We start from the raw sequence: 19,459 nt of genomic DNA, 5'->3' as shown, positions 1-19,459 counted from the left end.
AGGGTGGAGTACCAGTGGGCTTGGAAGCTGGAGACTCTCAAATTCACAGCTTTTCTTGAGGGTATAATGGCATGGTATTTTGCGGGAAGTGCTTCTCTTGCCTCACCTCCGAAAACTGCTCACTGATTATTTGCATATTTCTTACCAGTTTGCTACTTCTAAATAACATCTGCTGCTCAAGTTGCCTTAGAACGCTGAGGGCACCTGTTTCATCTAGCTCTCCACATGACAAGTAATGGAGGAACTCATTCTTTCAGTCCTGCACTGGTATGCATAGTTTAAATTGTTTAATTTCTTTCAAAACCGTGTAACTAAAAGCCCTTCAGAAATTAGAATCTGTACATTCAGAGAGATGGTGAGAAGGCGAATCTTGTCCCAAATGTCACTGCCCCTGCAAAATATTGCGGCTAGAGTGTTGATGGGTACAGGGTACCATCAACACACCACTCCTGTGTTCAAAAGCTTGCGCTGGCTGCCTATATGCTATTTAGAATCAATGAGTTGGTGAGCTATATACAACTTAAAATAACATCAATCAAGTAGGGAAAATGATAGTTAAAAAGAAAGCTGCATAAAGATAACAGAATAGTCAATTAGACAATAGACAATTAAAAGCAATTAAAAGCCAGATGCAACAGAAATACCTTTGCCAGTTTCCTAAAACTTATCAAAGACCAGACCTGGTGGGCCTCTTTAGGGGAGCAGTTTCACAAGCAATTCACTACTAATATTGGTACTGTGGGACAAGAGCATAGAAAAGCCCAAATTAACATGCCTTCTGTTTTAAAATATGTTGATTGGAAGGTTGCAAGTTCCAGGGAAGCTTTCAGGAAAGTTGTGAGCAAATATGGCCTTTTTAAAAAATGGAATGGCCTTTCAAAACCAAGTGCATTGCAAGGAAAAGTAAATTGAAGTAAATCTGTGTCATCTTGTCTGTAAATTATAGTGTTTGCATAGTTTTGCCTTTGTTATCCGGTTCATTAACACTGGGGACAAGTGCTTGTTATATGCTATTTAAGTAAGTTGGCATTTCTTTGTTCACACACTTTTGCTGGCATAATTAGATGTCAGATGAAGTTTGATGCTCACTGACCTTTACAGCAAAAAGGAAAGTATATACTCCTAAGCAAAACTTTAATTTCTTAGCCAAGATGACATACAAAAAAGGCTGCAAAGTGAGAACAGTGATCTGTTATATTGGATGAGCATCTGTTGATGATAGCACATCATCATGTGTGTTTTCGGGGTTGTTGGGTGGGTTTTTTGGGCACCTTGCCAATTTACATTTTTTAAATAGCTACCTTCTTAACTACTTTCTACCTAACTCACAGCTCCTTACAGTCAGTTCTTCTTCTTCAACCAGTCTGCTCTTTCTGCCAATCCTATTGCTTTTGCTAAACCCTAATATTCTATTCGTTTGTAGTTCCTTCTGCAAGAGAACAAACTGTTTTGGGGTTGTTGTTGTTTTTATTAAGCTCTGCTGTGTCCCTCCTGTTCTCTCTCTTTGCTGAGAAATTGCTGTTTCTTCAATCTGTGGCTTTCCTCTGAGTCACAGAGTTGTTCCTTCTGTTTGCTTTTCTAATTCTCTTATTTTCTTCCTCCTGAGCTGACAGGGGCCTGGATTTGATAGTGGTTCATTCTTCTAAAACCATCCTGGCAAGAATACAGCCTATAGTCTAGCAAGTAGTCCTTTATTTTCAGGTAGGTAGCCGTGTTGGTCTGACACAGTTGAAATTAAAAATTAAAAAATAGTCCAGTAGCACCTTAGAAACCAGCTAAGTTTGTTCTAGGTGTAAGCTTTCACATGCATGCACACTTCTTCAGATACACTGAAACAGAAGTCACCAGACCCTTATATATAGACCCACCCCACCCTCCCACTATATATAAGGGTCTGGTGACTTCTGTTTCAGTGTATCTGAAGAAGTGTGCATGCACGTGAAAGCTTACACCTAGAACAAACTTAGTTGGTCTCTAAGGTGCTACTGGACTATTTTTTAGTCCTTTATTTGTTTGCTTGTTTCTATAACGCTTAAACTGATACCGTAACCACAGATATCACCATCATAACTGAAACCTCATGCCAGCTTGAAGGCTTACAATCAAGCTATTATTAACTCTGGGGTCATAAAACTGATGATAGGCAGGAAATGAATCTAAATAAATAAATGCTAAGGGCAAAACATCAGGAAAGAGCAAGGAGAAATATGGAGAAGGGACATACGGCTATGCAAAAATATGTAATGTATTGTAAGTTTGTGGGGTTAGCACAGGAATGGATTAATGGAGCCAGAAGGACTACTTGGAACTATATAGTTTCCAGGAACACCTTCTGTTAGGAGAATTATAGGTCAAATGCCTAGGTGTGGACATGGTTGGAGAAGATTCTTCATCCTTATCCTCTCCTTTCTAGTCAGAGAGGAGACTGCAAACTAGAAATAGTTTTAGAGAGAGAATGAATGAGCTGGAGAGTGCATGTTTACCTTAGGAATCATTGTTTGGTGCTGGCTATCCGACAATCTACAAGAAAAGGTGAGGTCTTGAGAGGTATTCTGAAAGATGAAAGAGAAGAACTGAGTTAAAGTGCAGGGGAAATATAATCTCATTAAGAGGCTAAAGTGAACGAGAGCGACAAATGTACAAGCAAACAACTCAAAGAGATGGCCATAGGAAGGCAAACTCTAGGTAGCAATACAGAACAGTAAAATGCTGACTCCTGGACTCTCTGATAAAGGAGCAATATGAAAGGAAATCAGCAATTCAAGTGGACTGGCAATAGCTAAGTGGTCGGAGTAGACTATGCCCTCCAAGCTTCGCTGTGTGACAGTCAAATCACGGAGCAACCTATATTGCCAGTTCTGGAATCAGATTTTTCCTATAGAGCCTTTTCCTTTAATCTGTGTTTTGGTTACTTTTACCTCTTCTAGCTCTCTTAAATCAGAAACAGGGAATCTTTTTCTGACAATGGGCCATGTGGAAAACTGGGTGGGAGCAGCAGAAGCCGCATAAGTGGCCACAATCACACACTCTTAATGTACACAGACATGCTTCACACATGCACAAGTACACACACACAGCAAGTTGATGTGATGGCTTGTGAATGCTCTTCGCAAGAAATGCCTCTGCTCACTCAGAGATACATATATACAGTCTTTATTTTACATATGTACAAGCAGCGCATTACAATCATGCATCCGAATCCTCCAGCTTAGATTCTGGGAGTGGCTTATGCCAGCTCCTTCTCCAACAGAAAAGGCGGGAAAGTTTCATGTGATGCCTCTCCCCTCTCCTCTTTAACACTCTCCTTTCCCTGGCAGACGGAATAGGCATTGTTTCACTGTCTGTGCCAGAACTTCCTGTGCAGTGTTGAGGCTCTGGTTCAACATCTGTGAGCCATCCCGCTCTTTCCTCAATCGCCACTTCCTGCCCCCCTCCCTCTGTCTGTCTCTGCTCCTCCCCTGCATTCTCTGGCAATACCATGACAGTTGAGAGGGAGGAAAGAGAGGGAGGTAAAGGGATGTGTGTGTGAGCGAGAGAGTTTCTGTGTTGTGTGGTGGCTGGCAAAAGTTAAGAGTCCCTTTCTCACTGCAGAGCGCAGGAGCCAAGCAACTTGGGGTCTTAGTGGACCACAAGCTTAACATGAGTCAACAGTGTGGTGCAGCAGCAAAAAAAAAAAAAAAGCGCTAATGCTATTCTAGGCTGCATCAACAGAAGCATCGTGTCCCGATCAAGGGAAGTAATAGCACCACTCTATTCTGCCTTGGCCAGACCACACCTGGAATACTGTATTCAGTTATGAGCACCACAATTTAAGAAGGATGTTGACAAGCCAGATCATGTGCAGAGGAGGGCAACCAAGATGACCAAGGAAGCCAAGCCTTATGAAGAATGGTTGAAGGAGCTGTTTAGCCTGGAAAAGAGGAGAGTGATGAGATATGATAGCCATCTTTAAATATCTAAAGGGCTGTCATATGAAAGATGCAGCAAGCTTGTTTTCTCCTGCTCTGGAGGGTAGGACTCGAACCAATGCCTTCAAATTACAATAAAGGAGATTGCGACTAAACATCAGGAAGAAATTTCTGACAGGAAGAACTGTTCAACCGTGGATCAGTCTTCTTTGGAAGGTTGTGGACTCTCCTTCCTTGAAGGTTTTAAAGAAGAAGTTGGATGATCATCTGTCATGGATGCTCTAGCTGAGATTCCTGCATTGCAGGGGGTTGGACTAGATGACTAGAAGCAGTGGGCAAAGAAGAGGCTGATAGGCTACAAAGCCAATTGGGAAGACTTCTTGGGGGAGCCATAGGACGCTAGTTCCCCAAACTTGGCTTTTATGTAGGAAGGTGGATCCACTTGATTCCAGGATCTAGTTAAAAGAAGGTTAAAAGAAAGGTAGACATGGAGACATTGGGTATCACTGATTTTTTGAGATAGACATTCTCCATTCTTGTGGAGGTGGAGGCAATGATCAGGGCAGTAAGAGAAGATTGCAGTAAAGTACTCAGAAGTTTGGCTACACTGTTGTAGAGCATTTCAAAATTGCCTGGAAAAAGAAGTTGTTGGCAAGAACTAGTAGTCTCTTCAAGTGACATGCCCAAGCATTGCACTGACATATTGATGCTTTGCTGTTCCAATATTCAAATGAAAATGATAAATAGTTGCCCATTTGAGGGACTGGGCCTCGGGAAAATTCTTGTCTGAAATAGCAGCGGGCTGCCAGATGTTGCTTCAAGCAGTGTCGTTTTGTTCTTGTCAGCTCATCCAGTTAATGGAAGCAATTTTGGTGCACTCCCTAGAGCACCTCATGTATATGTCAAAAATAATTTGCATGTGTTGGAATGAAATTAATAGAGTTGATTAGGTGGAGCATATTTCTTGCGTAAGGTTTCACACGGGGTTTTCTTCAGCAATGTGAGAAGTTATTCACGTCAGCAGGTACAAATCGGTGCTTTGTGGCCACAAGCTAGAGAAGGGATGGGCAAGTGGCAGTATGCAGGGCACATCTGGCCCTCACAGCAATATTGTCTGGTCCCTGGCAGTCCTGACGAATTTTAATCAAGGCGTGATCAAAAGTTCTCAGCTTCACTTGCAAGGAAAAGAAAAGTTCCTGCAGTAAGACATACAGAAACCCCACACATAATTAGTTCTCCCTCTTGGATTTTGTACATACTGTGTAAATATGCATATTTGTGTATAATTTTATGACAGACTGCATAACTGGGAAGCCTTTACTGCTTTTATTAGGGAGTCTGCCCATTTGTGAAGGAGTCTAGACAAATCACATTTTGAGCTTTTGGACCACTGTCTAGAGAACAGAATGAGCCCTGAAAACACAAGCCATCCCTTTGAAACATGTGCATCTAAAGTGTTTTCAGTGTACATAGCAAAGTGTACGAGTAGCAAATGTGGGTATTATGCAGTTAAACCTGCCAAAGAGCTTCTGATTGGGAAGGGGTCCTTGTTGAGTATGCACACAGTGGCAAATGAATGTAAATGGCAATTATACCTAGCAAAAGCTATTGTGTGCTCAAACAATAATTTAATTAGAGTAAAAATAACAAGTCAACAATTTCCACTAAAAAGAAATTAACTATAAAATGAAGTTCCACAATAACATATAGCTCACAATAAGTGCAACTCATGGTGGTGGAAATTATGTATTTGCATCTTAAACAAAATGAAAAGACTTCAGGCTGATCTTTTCTTCTTTTTGTTGTCTCATATATATGAAATCTGCATGCCTCACCAGTTTAGCTCTGTTTTGTAATTTACGTAAAGGTTTTGAAAGGCTATAAACTGAAACGAAATAGCAACTTTATGAATCTCAGCATATTTGCTATTAGTTGCAGTTTTAATATTTGTTGGCAACTGGCATTTAATGGGTTTTGTAAAAAAAATAATGACAAGTTTGCACTTTCCCAATCTAGCCATGATCCAAAGACCCTAGTTACATGTTCTCAAGTGGGGTTTGACCTGGCATTTGTCAAACAGCAGCTGCTCAAGCTGCCTTACCTACAGTAGCTAAATATTACATGTATTTAGTAATTAAGAGTCGGTGTGGTTGAATAGTCTGAGCATTAGAATTGGACCCATGAGGTTTCTCTGCTTCGTTGGGGACTCAGTTCTCTCCAGTTTGAATGCTTGGTCCCTAAACTGGTAACCCACTAAAGAAGGATGTCAGAGTGAACACAGGGATATTAAAGCATTCTGAATGCTAGAAATATGTTTAAATCATCGTATATCTGGTAGCAAAAATGTCCACATCATTAAAATAGCAAAACATAAAGAGGACTTCTCTGCCTGAACCCATCTTGTAATAATAAATTGCTAGTAGCTGGGTTGATAATCTGATGAAGTATCTCCTCTCAGTGAAAACAGTTGATTCAGGGCTTGATCTAGTCCTCTAGCTGTAATCTTGCAGGAAAAATAGATTTGGAGCAGAAAATGCATATTCAAACGAGCCATTTTCTTAATAAAAACAACAACCCTCAGAGCAAAGCCTGATTCACAAAATCCTTCAACATTCCAGGAGTAGGCAACAGCAACAAATCTATATTCTAATGATTGCCTCTTTCCAACACATGGGAGGAGGAAAGGAAAACACAACAGGCGACCGGTATGCCGTCCAGGTGGAGCAGCTTTGTGGCAGGCGAAGCCTTCCCCACTAATGTCATTCATTCATGAGGAAGATGCCCAGCCAACCGTGAGGAGCAGCAGCCAGAGCTCCTTCCCAAAAATGCTGGGGAAAGCAGACACGATGTGAAATTGTTAGATTATGACGAGGGCAGAAAAGTGGAGATGTTTGGGTGAACTGTGAGAGGCACACAGAAGGGCTCGAGAGGCTGCAAATTGATTTCATTTCATTTAAATATTTCGGGGCCACTTTTCATTCCAAATCTCAGTGTGCTCTACAGTAAAAACAAAACAAAAGCAACAATACTATGAAACATCATTTTAAAAAAGCCTCCGCAGCAGGCAGGTTAATTAAAAGCTGGCACCCTGTGATTTGGAAAAGCCTGTGTAAACATACATTTTTAGCAAGAGAAACAAATTGCTGTTGGTGCCTCCTGTATCATGGCAAGGAGATCATAGTAACAGGTCAGGGAGCTTAATGTCTGCTCCAGTGAAACCGGTGCAAAGCAATGTAAAAAATAAAACAACCAAGCATATAGAAGAACAAGTGTTTCTGAAGGGGAACTAGCATGTTTGCAAAGGCCAGTTCTCTGGCTCAGTAACCCTTTAGAGTTCTTAGAGAGGATCAGCAAGTGACCCAGCTTACATTATGCACTTGGACTTTCAAAAAGCTTTTGATGCAATCCTTAAGATTCCTGAAGAACCTTGGTAGTCGTGGAATAAGGGCACAAATCCTCCTATGGATCAGTAACTGTTTAAAGAGCAAGAAGCAGAAAGGAGAAATGAATGGACTTCTCCCAATGGAAGGAAATAGGAATTCCCAAAGATTGATGCTGGGACCTGTGCTTTTTAACTGATTCATAGATGAGTTGGAGTTTGGGGATGAGTTAGGTAGTCATGTCTACCAATGACACCAAATTGCTGAGTTTGGTAAATGCAAAAAGGGATTGTGAGGAGCTCTAAAAAGATCTCTCCAAGCTAGGTGAATGAGTGTTCAAATGGCAAATGGGATTCAAAATAAGCAAGTGTAAAAGTGATGGACATTGGGGCAATAAATAAATCCTAATTACCTTATGCAGTGACTAGCCAGGGAAGAGATATTGGGCCATGGTGGGATAGTTCAACGAAAATGTTGACCCAGCATGCAGCAGCTGTGAAAAAGGTGAACTCCAATCTAGGGATCATCAGGAAATGAATTGAAAATAAAACTGCCAAGATCCTAATTCCATTATACAAATCTATGAGACAATGCACTTGAAATAATGTGTGCAGTTCTAATTGCCATACCTCAAAAAAGACATCATAGAGGTAGAAAGGGTGCGGTAAACTACAACCAAAATAATCAGAGATGTAGTGACTCTACTAAGAGGAAACGTCATGGGATTTAGATTAGGAAAATGGCACACAAGTGGGGACATGGTAGAGGTGTATAAAAATGGATGGTGTGGAGGAAGTAAATCAAAGCTCTTCTCCCCCTTTCATAATACTAGAACTTGGGGACAATGAAGTGGAAAGTTGAAAGATTTAGAACATATAAAAGGAAGTACTTATTCACATAGTTCATTGTTTAACTGTGGAGTTCATTGATACAGGATGTTGTGAAGGCCACCAACTTGGATGGCTTTAAAGGGGGTTAGATAAATTCATGGAGAATAAGGCTACCAATGACTACTAATCACGATGACTGTGGGCAGATCTACATGCGTCATTTATTGCGTTAAAATACATTATTAAAATGTATAAAACCAGAGGGTGCTGCAGAACAGCAAACCACCAGCAATGGGAAACTGCCTTAAAGGTTTTGAACATTATTAAATATAACATTCTATAAGATCAATGTAGATCCAGCCTGTGTCCTACCGCCTGTATCAGAAGCAGTATGCTACTTAACACCAGTTACCAGGGAAGTCTCTCTCAACTTCTCATTTTTTCAAGCTTAAATTCAGTTTTCCACATTAGTGGTGGGGGGAGTCCTCATACAAATTCTTCAGCATTTTAGTGCAATTTCCCCTAATATGCACATTTTTGTATGCAGCTTTCCCTACGCATTTTTCTATGTTATTTTCTTGAACATATGCAATTTAATGCACATTTTGTACGCTTCACTTGGATGCAGAATGGCATTGAAAAATTCAGGGAAGTGCCAGTTTCAAAGGATGGCTGCTTTTCAGTTTGCACTTTGTTTTAAAATTGTGCACTAGAATCACCTTTAAATGCACATTGCACAGTATTTCTTCCCCACCCTTAGTCACTGCCACCATAGGTAGTGTTCAGGGATGATGGTTGTTATACTCCTGCAACTTCTAGAGTGTCACAAGTCCCCCACCCCTGCTGTACCCTATAGTGAGCATCCATTTACCTCTGCATTTTCTATCGCTAGCTAAATAAATACAATTCCAGGAGGCCAGTTAGCGTTACATTTTCTGTTGGCAGGAAATGAATACAGTGCACAAAGCGGAGGTAGAATTGGCATCTTTCATAGAAAGGGATGGCAGATGTAAGAAGTGGATGGATGTTTAATTATGCAAATAGAGTTCTCAGATCTGATAATGCAGTGACATGAAACTGTCTTCACTGCATAGTCTAAAACATATGACGAGGAAGATTTTATCCCTAGGCTCTGTCTTTGGAAGGTTTTTTTAAAAAAGATATATTCTAGAAGGGCTGGTCCCTTTAAAAGCACCAAGAAAAATACATCTGAGATTTTAATATGCCTTGCTGCTGCCAAGCCCCATTCATAATGACAACTGAAGTAGGGAGACAGTTCTGTCTCCTGTGCATTTATTAATTTGAAGAGGAAAAAAAATGTCAGTGGGAAAGTTTTATAACTAGCTCTAGGAGATTAAATTTTGTATAAAATATTGGGCCCAACTCGGCCTAACTTAAAACTCTTATCAGTCTGATTAATTTGAAAGGGCAAGATTTAATCTCAGTTGATTAAAAACAACATGGCTGTACCAATCTATTGTCATTTGACTCCAGTTCAAATGTACCCCAAGAAATCCATACAAATAAAATACCTGGCGGAAGTAATTAAGCACAACACCATTAGCAGGTTAGAAAACGATGTCTTTACTAGAAAAGGGGTCTCAATATAACAATATTGAGTTGTTGGGGTCCACAATACTCCGACATAAAGGACAAAAACCTACACAAACAATATGTGATCATTACACACCTTTAGGCACCAGGCAAAAACATTACTTTGACTGATTAGCATCCTATATGCTTTTAAATGTATTTGTGGGAGAGGGGGTTATTGGTTTAGTTTATTTTTGTTCTTGTTTTTATTATGTATTTTGTGTTTTTGTCTTGTATTTTTATGCTGTGAACCACCCTGATATCTTCAGATGAAGGGCAGAATACAAATTTAATAAATAAATAAAAATTAAAGATCTAACTGATCCCACTGGTTTTTAAACACACCAAAAATGTGTCATTAACATACATAAAATATAACAGTTTATATGCAGCTTATTTGTCTGATTATCACATCTGTGAGAATTTTCTGAGGCGTAAGAACATTCCTATAATAAAGTGGACCTTGACTGGATCTTGTTGAGGAAATATTCACCTGTAAACTTTGAACCCAAGTGCCACATGAATTGAACACTTCAATGGACCTCTTGTGTTTCTTGCAAAATTGCCCAGTGAGACTGTGGTGACTTTAAGAAAGACTTGGGAATTTGGGAGCCTGAACTCAATAAGCCTAACTGCTAGCATGTGACTGTGATTACACTATACCTATACAAGAGTAGGGAAGAACTTTAATATTAAGGGTCATAGCATCGAACGTAGTCGGAGTGATTTGGGCACCAGTGGGGAGGATACATCAGTCACCAGCAGAAAAAGGTTTGTATTAATCCTATGTAATATAATTTGAATGCTAGTGTTGTTTGTATGAAGGAGAATAAAAAGAGGTTTGTATCAACTTTAATTAATTTAATCTGAGCACTTTTACTACATGTTTATATAGTCTACCTGATTGGGTCAGCAATAAGGCTAGGGGTTTATCAGAGAGGAAAACTGGTAATTGATGGGAGCTGTTATGTATAAATATATTTGCAGATGTATAACCGAAGAAGCAAATAATGCAAGGCAGATAAATATTGGAAATCCTTATTATCTATCCGTGAAGCAAGTTTTGTAAAATAGCAAGCTCCTGTGAAAGTTTCCTCAATGGAGAACATGTTTTAGAAAATGAAAAGCTCCTGTAAAAATAACAAGATAAAATTTTGTTGGAGCAAATCTCATTGTAGTAATTTATAAGCTATGGCCTGCACAGGTTGTTTTCTCCCTCTCCCTCTTTTTGCAAATCAAGCAGCCTAGGCACAATCACCATAATTCACAATGCCAGGAGCAGAACAGGCAAAACAGTTACATTAAGCACACTGTTGCTGTGATGCTTTGTAACTGCATCACTCGCACAGATGGCACTTCACTCTCTTTTTTTGGTATCGGCAATGGCAAGCCATTCCAGTTCTGAGACCGATCTCCTGTTGTCCCAGACAAGCTGGCCTCAGCCCAGGGTTTATTTGATCAACTCTCTTCTAGGAAAAGACATCTTTGGGGATGCTGACAGCATTGTGGGTTGTTCGGCTTCTTCCTGTATACTGTCTTATTGTACATTTTAATTAAGGATGTTTTAATGATACTGTGGGTTTTAATTATGGATTGATGTTATAGTTGTAAACTGCTTAGAAGCCATTTTGGTATATAAGTTATATAAAACAAATTTCCCTGGAAATTACACTTTCTGTTTATTTTCTCATGTGCCATTCTAATCCTTCAAGAGCAGAGAAAGGTGAAAGAGCAATACTTTCCCCACTTCCTATTTCACCTTTATATTCTTTGGAAATCTCACATCAGCAGCTTGAGTGGGGAGCCAAACCTTGAAAAGTATATAGAGTTGAAATAAGAAGTAGGAACGAGTGTCAATCTTCTGTACTTCCTCTTTTACCTCCATCTGCGCTTCACAGGGGGCCAGTGCCGGATTTACATAAAAGCTAAACAGGCTATAGCTTAGGTGCCCCCCCCCAAAAAAAATTAAAGGAAAAACCCACTGTATGTACATTTCCAAAATATAAGATAAAAAACAAATAAAATAAAACCTACATACAGCAACAGTGTTTTATGTTGTGTAGGCTTCTATTTTGTTATGTGCAAATGGCTTTAGATACTTATTAGGTCCATAAATTACCATATAGCATATATTCAGCACAAAAAAACACCAACAATTTGTTGCTGACAAAGGACAGCGGGACATATAAAGGGTCCCATTACCTTCAGTAGTTTAAAGGTAAAGGTAAAGGGACCCCTGACTATTAGGTCCAGTCACGGACGACTCTGGGGTTGTGGCGCTCATCTCGCTTTATTGGCCGAGGGAGCCGGCGTACAGCTTCCGGGTCATGTGGCCAGCATGACTTCAGTAGTTTAGGGCCTCATCAAATCTAAATCTGGCCCTGCAGGGGGCAGCCACTCTCACCCACCTCATGGCAAAGGGAACGGTGGGTGTGTTTGGTGGGCCCTTGGGCTTCATGAATGCCAGAGGAGGTCCTCAAGGGTGCCACACTGGTGATCCCAGCACTAGGGCAGTTGAGTAATTTCAGTACCAAAACTCTGGTGGCCAGAGTGAAATGGATCCCATGACCTCCAACATCTCTGGAGGGCAAATCAGGACATGCACACTGCACCATGTCCCCCACCCAGGTTGCGCCATGGCAACCCGAGGCCTCCTTAGAGCATCCTGGGAGTGTGTGCAAGCGCCAACAGTGGGCCTCACTCTCCCGTGAGCTGATGGAGCTGTAGTAGAGAAGAAGGGTGTCATATTGGTGGGGAAGGGCAGGAGCTCTCATGCCTCCTCAATCCTGCTCCCACCGCAGGAGCTGATTCTGCAGCCCCCATCTGCAGGCTGTGCCAAATGGGTGTGTCCCAGGACAAAAGCAGAGCCTGTGGTGCCTTCAAAGGAATTGTGAACTTCGCACTTGGAAGTTAGGGGATACAGGTGATTGGTTGCATCTAGGCAAACTGGAAGTTGGACTTTTAGCATACTCTAGCAACATATTTAGGTATGAAATACTCAGTATAATAATAATAATAATAATAATAATAATAATTTATTATTTATACCCCGCCCATCTGGCTGGGCCTCCCCAGCCACTCTGGGCGGCTTCCATAAAAACCAAAAATACAGTAAAATGTCACACGTTAAAAACTTCCCTGAACAGGGCTGCCTTAAGATGTCTCCTGAATGTCAGATAGTTGTTTATCGCTTTGACATCTGCTGGAAGGGCGTTCCACAGGGCGGGCGCCACTACCGAGAAGGCCCTCTGCCTGGTTCCCTGTAGCTTTGCTTCTCGCAGTGAGGGAACCGCCAGAAGGCCCTCGGCGCTGGACCTCAGCGTCCGGGCAGACTGATGGGGGTGGAGACGCTCCTTCAGGTATACTGGACCGAGGCCGTTTAGGGCTTTAAAGGTCAGCACCAACACTTTGAATTGTGCTCGGAAACGTACTGGGAGCCAATGCAGGTCTTTCAAGACCGGTGTTATATGGTCTCGGCGGCCGCTCCCAGTCACCAGTCTAGCTGCCGCATTCTGGATTAGTTGTAGTTTCCGCGTCACCTTCAAAGGTAGCCCCACGTAGAGCGCATTGCAGTAGTCCAAGCGGGAGATAACCAGAGCATGCACCACTCCGGCGAGACAGTCCGCAGGCAGATAGGGTCTCAGCCTACGTACCAGATGGAGCTGGTAAACAGCTGCCCTGGACACAGATTTGACCTGTGCCTCCATGGACAGCTGTGAGTCCAAAATGACTCCCAGGCTGCGCACCTGGTCCTTCAGGGGCACAGTTACCCCATTCAGGACCAGGGAATCCTCCACACCTGCCCGCCTCCTGTCCCCCAAAAACAGTACTTCTGTCTTGTCAGGATTCAACCTCAATCTGTTAGCCGCCATCCATCCTCCAACCGCCTCCAGACACTCACACAGGACCTTCACCGCCTTCACTGGTTCTGATTTAAAAGAGAGGTAGAGCTGGGTGTCATCCGCATACTGATGAACACCCAGCCCAAACCTCCTGATGATCTCTCCCAGTGGCTTCATATAGATGTTAAAAAACATGGGGGAGAGGACAGAACCCTGAGGCACCCCACAAGTGAGGGCCCAAGGGTCTGAACACTCATCCCCCACCACCACTTTCTGAACACGGCCCAGGAGGAAGGAGCGGAACCACTGTATAACAGTGCCCCCAGCTCCCAGCCCCTCAAGACGGTCCAGAAGGATGCTATGGTCGATGGTATCAAACGCCGCTGAGAGATCCAGCAGAACTAGGAAACAGCTCTCACCTTTGTCCCTAGCCCGCCGGAGATCATCAACCAGTGCGACCAAGGCAGTTTCAGTCCCATGATGAGGCCTGAATCCCGACTGGAAGGGATCCAAATGGTCCTCTGTTTGGTGGCCTTTTATTACTGTGGAGGAGTCATTTTAGATTTTGGTGGTATGCCTGTCAAGCAAGGCTTGTGAGAAAAAGAATTATTGTCCATATAAGGTGGTAAAAGTGATAAGAAAGAGGCAGTTTTGTTCTTCCAAATCCTGGCATGACTGCAACATGCATAAGCAGGCCATTAGTTCCATGTGACCTGGCTACAAATATTTCCAGATCTTTGCCTAGGCAACAGACTCTGGCCTTGCTTGTGACTCCTTCAGGTGTTCCATGTTTCTCTGTGTGCCTGTTCTCCCTCCCCGTCTCTCTCCCCATATCCACTTCTTTGCCCTGCTGTTTTCATGTTTGTTCTAACTCCCTTCCAGGTGGAATTTTCAGTTTTGATTCTGGTTTGCTCTCAAGTCAGTCCATCAAACGTTCACCCTGTGATACTGATCCGATGTCGTATGCAATCCTAATCCTTCTGGGCTTCCTACTTCAGCCTCCCACATGCTCTGCTACCAGTAAAGGTAAAGGTAAAGGACCCCTGGACAGTTAAGTCCAGTCAAAGGTGACTATGGGGTTGCAGTGCTTATCTTGCTTTCAGGCCGAGGGAGCCAGCGTTTGTCCACAGACAGCTTTCTGGGTCATGTGGCCAGCATGACTAAACCACAATCTGGTGCAGCGGAACACTGTGATGGAAACCAGAGCACATGGAAACGCTGTTTACCTTCCCACCACAGTGGTACCTATTTATCTACTCACACTGGTATGCTTTCGAACTACTAGGTTGGCAGGAGCTGGGACAGAGCAACGGGAGCTCACGCCGTCGAGGGGATTTGAACTGTGAACCTTCTGATCAGCAAGCCCAAGAGGCTCAGTGGTTTAGACCACAGCGCCACCCATGACCCTTTAAAAATCTCACACCCAACATGGAGCTGGAACCCACAACCCTGAGATTAAGAGTCTCATGCTCTACCGACTGAGCTAGCCGGTGTTAACACTATTTTCCACCCCCTGGTATGTTGAGTTTCACCTGCTGTCTTAGTTTGAGACAGGCCTTCCCTCTTGATTTTTTCTTTTTCTCTTGAATGCTTGTTCCTCAATTAGGTCAGTTAACCCACTCCACACCCATCCCCTCAGAGTGCTCCAACTTTCATATTACAAATGCATTAAGCACATTAATTACTTATCTTTAATCTTCTTTCTTCTTAGCTAATAATCTTATATAAAGCTTGGCTCATCAGTCCCTTTGCTATCATTTGCTAAGCTGAAAAGATGCCAAATGTTCCATTGTGAAGTGTGTGTATAGATTTCAGTATACTGATAGCTGTACAGCAACCATAATTCCAGCACACTGACACTGGACTAACACAATTTTACTTGTACTTGACACTTGACGGGGGAATGGGAGTTGGCGTGGCATACAGATGAAAAATAGACCTTGATCAGAGACAGACGCGTTGAAATAGAAAGGGAGAAAAGGTCTGTTTACTTGTCTTTACAAACATTGCTTGCAGGACTGCTCTTCTTCCGCTCTGTGTATGCAGGTCTCATTAGGAGAATTTTGCAGCAGGGAAGGAAGGTAATTGCATACATTTCAGTTTTCCAGGAACAGACTCTCAGCTGTAATGGAATCATGGTTTTGATGCACTTTCCTCAGCTTTCTGACTCGATGAGAAAAAGCAGTGACTAGACTGGAGTGTTTGGCGTCACCGGCACATCACTCATGAGCCACAGAACTGCTCTTTGTACCCAAATCATATTGCTTGCCCTTCTTGGAATCTGCCATTTCTTCCTTCTTTAGAGGAGACAGTCTGTACTTCCACACTGCTACTGTTAGTACAGGTTTGCAGTGTCAGTCTGAATGATATTTGTGGGTTCCTTCCAGCTATGCCTTGAGGCTTCCCTGGAAACCTGATGTGGAGGCAAGATCTGTTAGAGTCTATTAATGATGTGTGCTCTTCCATCCAATGCTGACATTATACAGCATTGGGTCTAGCATAGAGCAAAACAGCCTTCTGTGTTTCCAGCTTCCAGAATCAGTCAAAACTTATGAACAGAAAGCTCCCCTTGGCCTATTGTTCCACATCCTTGATGGGAAAAGGCCCAACAATTTGTCTCTACACCAACAGAGCTCATTCTCTAATAACCGGTATCTATAAATTTTACATAATACACAACTGTTTATTGTACATCATATTAGATACCATACGACTATTAATTACGTATTATCAACCTATTTATTTGATTTAAGAATGTTATATCTATCTCATGCATTATTGTAAACACTCATGAATATCCACTAATCACAACCCTCCATACTTGCATTAATAATAATAATAATAATAATAATAATAATAATAATAATAATAACAACAACAACAACAATAATTTATTTATACCCCGCCCATCTGGCTGGCTTTCCATTGATGAGCCATAATACAATGCTTTCCACCAGAGAACTACAAGTGAAAAACTTGAAACTCAAAGGGTGTCCCATATCAACCTAGAGGAGAGTGTCCTATAATCAGTACCCCCCGTTCCACCCAGGCCCCACTAGCACCACATCAGCCTATATACTGCCATCGACAGTCTACCCCATAAGGGCACAATAGTACAGTGTTTCCCAACCACTGTTCCGCGGCACACTAGTGTGCCGCGAGATGTTGCCTGGTGTGCCGCGAGATGTTGCCTGGAGGGAGGCGAGGCGGCGGCGGCGAGGAGAGGCCGCCCAGCGCGGGGCTCTCGCCGTCTGCCTGCCTGGCTGCCTGCGAGCTCGGCGGGCAGCGCCTCCGTCCGCAGCGCCCGCCTCGCGGCTCTCATTCCCTGCCCCTGCCAAAGCTCACCCAGCCAAGCCGCGCTCTCCTTCCTGCCTCGCTTTGCTGCCTCCTCCCCCCCCACCCCCAAAGCTTGGAGGTTCCCCGGCAAGGGGGAGGGGAAAAAATTGAAACTTACACTTTCGTGCGTCCCTCCCGGCGTGACGCTGCGCGCTGACGTCACGGGGCTGTAATGGTGGTGTGCCTCAAGATTTTTTTCATCAAACAAGTGTGCCTTTGCCCAAAAAAGGTTGGGAAACACTGCAATAGTAGACACGATAGCCCCACTGCTAATACCTCAGGTCAAGGTGTAGCAAATGTGAGGGAAGAGATTGGCTACATTTTTAATTATAAAAACATGAAAAGCACTATGAAACCCTGCATGAAGGCAAATTTAGTAGTAAAATAGATAAAGAGTATCTCTTTTAATAATGCTCTGGGATGCACGCGCACCACCCCTCACCCTCCTCAACAACCAAATTCAACCTTTATAAACTAAAAGTAGTAAAACAGAGGAGGTAAGTTGTAACATGGTAAGTGTACCAAAAGGTGTGCTTGGACTAACAAAAGGTAGCTTATTTAAAGCACCCAGGTTGCAACTAGGAGATGTCGCACAACCACAACTTTTTTGAGCCCCCAAATAAGCCGACTAAACCCCTACAAAATCACCTAACTATACATTAAAACAAACCATTTACCTAGGTTAGTAAATGAGATTAAACACCACCACCCAGCCTTATAAGTACCGCAAGGGAGCAATGAAAGAATAATGAAAAACTTTAAGCAACACATAGCAAAGATAAACCGCTGTACCTCCTGCATCATGGTCTAGCAAAACACTATCAGACAAAAAGAACCTTTAGCCTGACCTCCCGAAACCAAATGAGCTATTTTTAGGCAGCACTAAATCAGAGTGCACCCGTCCCTGGAGCAAAAGGGTGGGAAGGCCTAGAAAGAGGGGTAAAAAACCAATCGAGTTTGGTGATAGCTGGCTGCTCAACAAAAGAGTTTAAGTTCAACTTTAGGCATAACATGAACTAACCACTAAAATTCCATTTCTAAATCTAAAGAGAATTAATGGGGGTACAGCCCCATTGAACCAGAATACAGCCCGAACTGAGACCCTTTTACCCCTTTCCCCTACCATAGGCTTCTAAGCAGCCACCAAAATAAACCACGTCATAGCTGAACCAAAGCAAATCCCAACCACCCTCCCAATCCATACCTTGAGTTATTCTATAATAATATAGAAGCACCAATGCTAAAACTAGTAATAAGAAACAATTCTATTTGCACTCCTTTAAATCAGAATAGAAAAAAATGCATTGACAGTCATTTATTATCTTCCCAAGGCATCACAGTAGTTGCTCATATACAGTGAAGTAAATTTGTGGTGTAAAATCATCCTATAGAATAAGACATGGCTGTTTTTATTACATACACACCTGCTGTAAAATCAGTGCCACTATAGCCTCAAGAATTGACATCTTTGGTTTGATTAGGATCCTAGATGGCTGGCTCATGGCAGATCGTCTTGCTAAATGGAGACAACCTTTGCACTCTGATCTTTTTCAGAGCATCCCTATGCCCACCTATTCAGAAGCAAAAGCCCCACTGAATTCAGTGCGACTTAACAGATAAATGAAAAAACTTAACAGATAAATTAAACTGAATTGCACTCTTAAAATAGTTTAAATGTACATCAGCATAAAGGAAAAAGCAACCTTTTGGAGCTGGTTGCTGATGTAAGCAATGTGGGTTTTTGCTGCCGAATGAAATGAATGACTTGTAAAGCAAGCCTGCCAGTTGCCTTTATAATTTTGGAAATAATAAATAAAGGATCTACCCATGGCAATTTAAACTTGATGTGAGTAATGAACTCAAACTTTAAGGTCAGCGGCTGAGGGATGTGGTGTAGGGATTTAGCATCACTTGTTTCTATTTTAAAGGTTATTTCAAGTTTTTCCCCCTCCCTAAGGGAAAGAAACGCAGAGAAGCTGGTCCTGTCTGGAACATCAGGAGTGAGACATTTGTACATACAGACTGTCAGTATAATTGTCAAGCTAAATGAAGCTGTCCCTGGACTCTGACAGTCTTGTTAGAATGGGCTCCAGAAAAGCACCATGAGCAGACAGCCTGGTGAAATAAATATGAACAGGGAATGGATACTGGGTGAGTGTTGTTTCTAAATAGGCTTTGGCTGTAAATAATATGTGCAGAATGGCTTACCCCTTTCCCAGGTGGGCGGCAGTTGTGGCCCCTCATGTTTGGCCACCATTCCCTGAGCATACAGGTTTGGGCCAGCCATTTAGGAATTCCCCTGACCAGCCACGTCGCAAGGTAGGACTGCCCTCCAAAAAGTCAAGTTAAACTGGTCAGAGCCCCTCCTAATGGGCAGTGCCTCACTGGCTGATCGGGTATTGATTGCTCCCATGCCCAGTCAGGCAGGGGCACGTAAAAGCCAAGAGCAGAAGCAGAAAGATAGAACAGTGTGGGACAAGGATCAGCGAGGGGCAGGTAGCAGGTAGTGGACGGGCAATTTCTAAGCACCGGGAGATAGAACAGCAGCATCTCGGGACTGCAAGTAAGAA

General features: G+C 42.6%; 1 long non-coding RNA gene across 2 annotated transcripts; it reads left to right on the top strand.

Annotated features, from left to right (window-relative positions):
• Nucleotides 1-145: 145 nt before the first annotated feature.
• Nucleotides 146-19,147, top strand: LOC308585343. 2 transcript variants are annotated; one of them, XR_014007305.1, is made up of 5 exons: nucleotides 146-232; nucleotides 1,607-1,701; nucleotides 14,436-15,534; nucleotides 15,662-16,204; nucleotides 18,847-19,147. It is a non-coding gene; the product is annotated as an uncharacterized lncRNA (long non-coding RNA). The 2 variants fall into 2 exon arrangements; XR_014007306.1 differs by lacking the exons at nucleotides 146-232; nucleotides 1,607-1,701 and adding an exon at nucleotides 12,685-12,698 and having other exon boundaries at nucleotides 14,436-16,204.
• The last annotated feature ends 312 nt before the right edge of the window (nucleotides 19,148-19,459 follow it).

Source organism: Podarcis bocagei (assembly GCF_964188305.1).
Source record: "Podarcis bocagei genome assembly, chromosome: 4".
Lineage (NCBI taxonomy): Eukaryota > Metazoa > Chordata > Lepidosauria > Squamata > Lacertidae > Podarcis > Podarcis bocagei.
The sequence above is the reverse complement of the archived record's forward strand: the minus strand, read 5'-3'. Positions and strand labels throughout refer to the sequence as shown.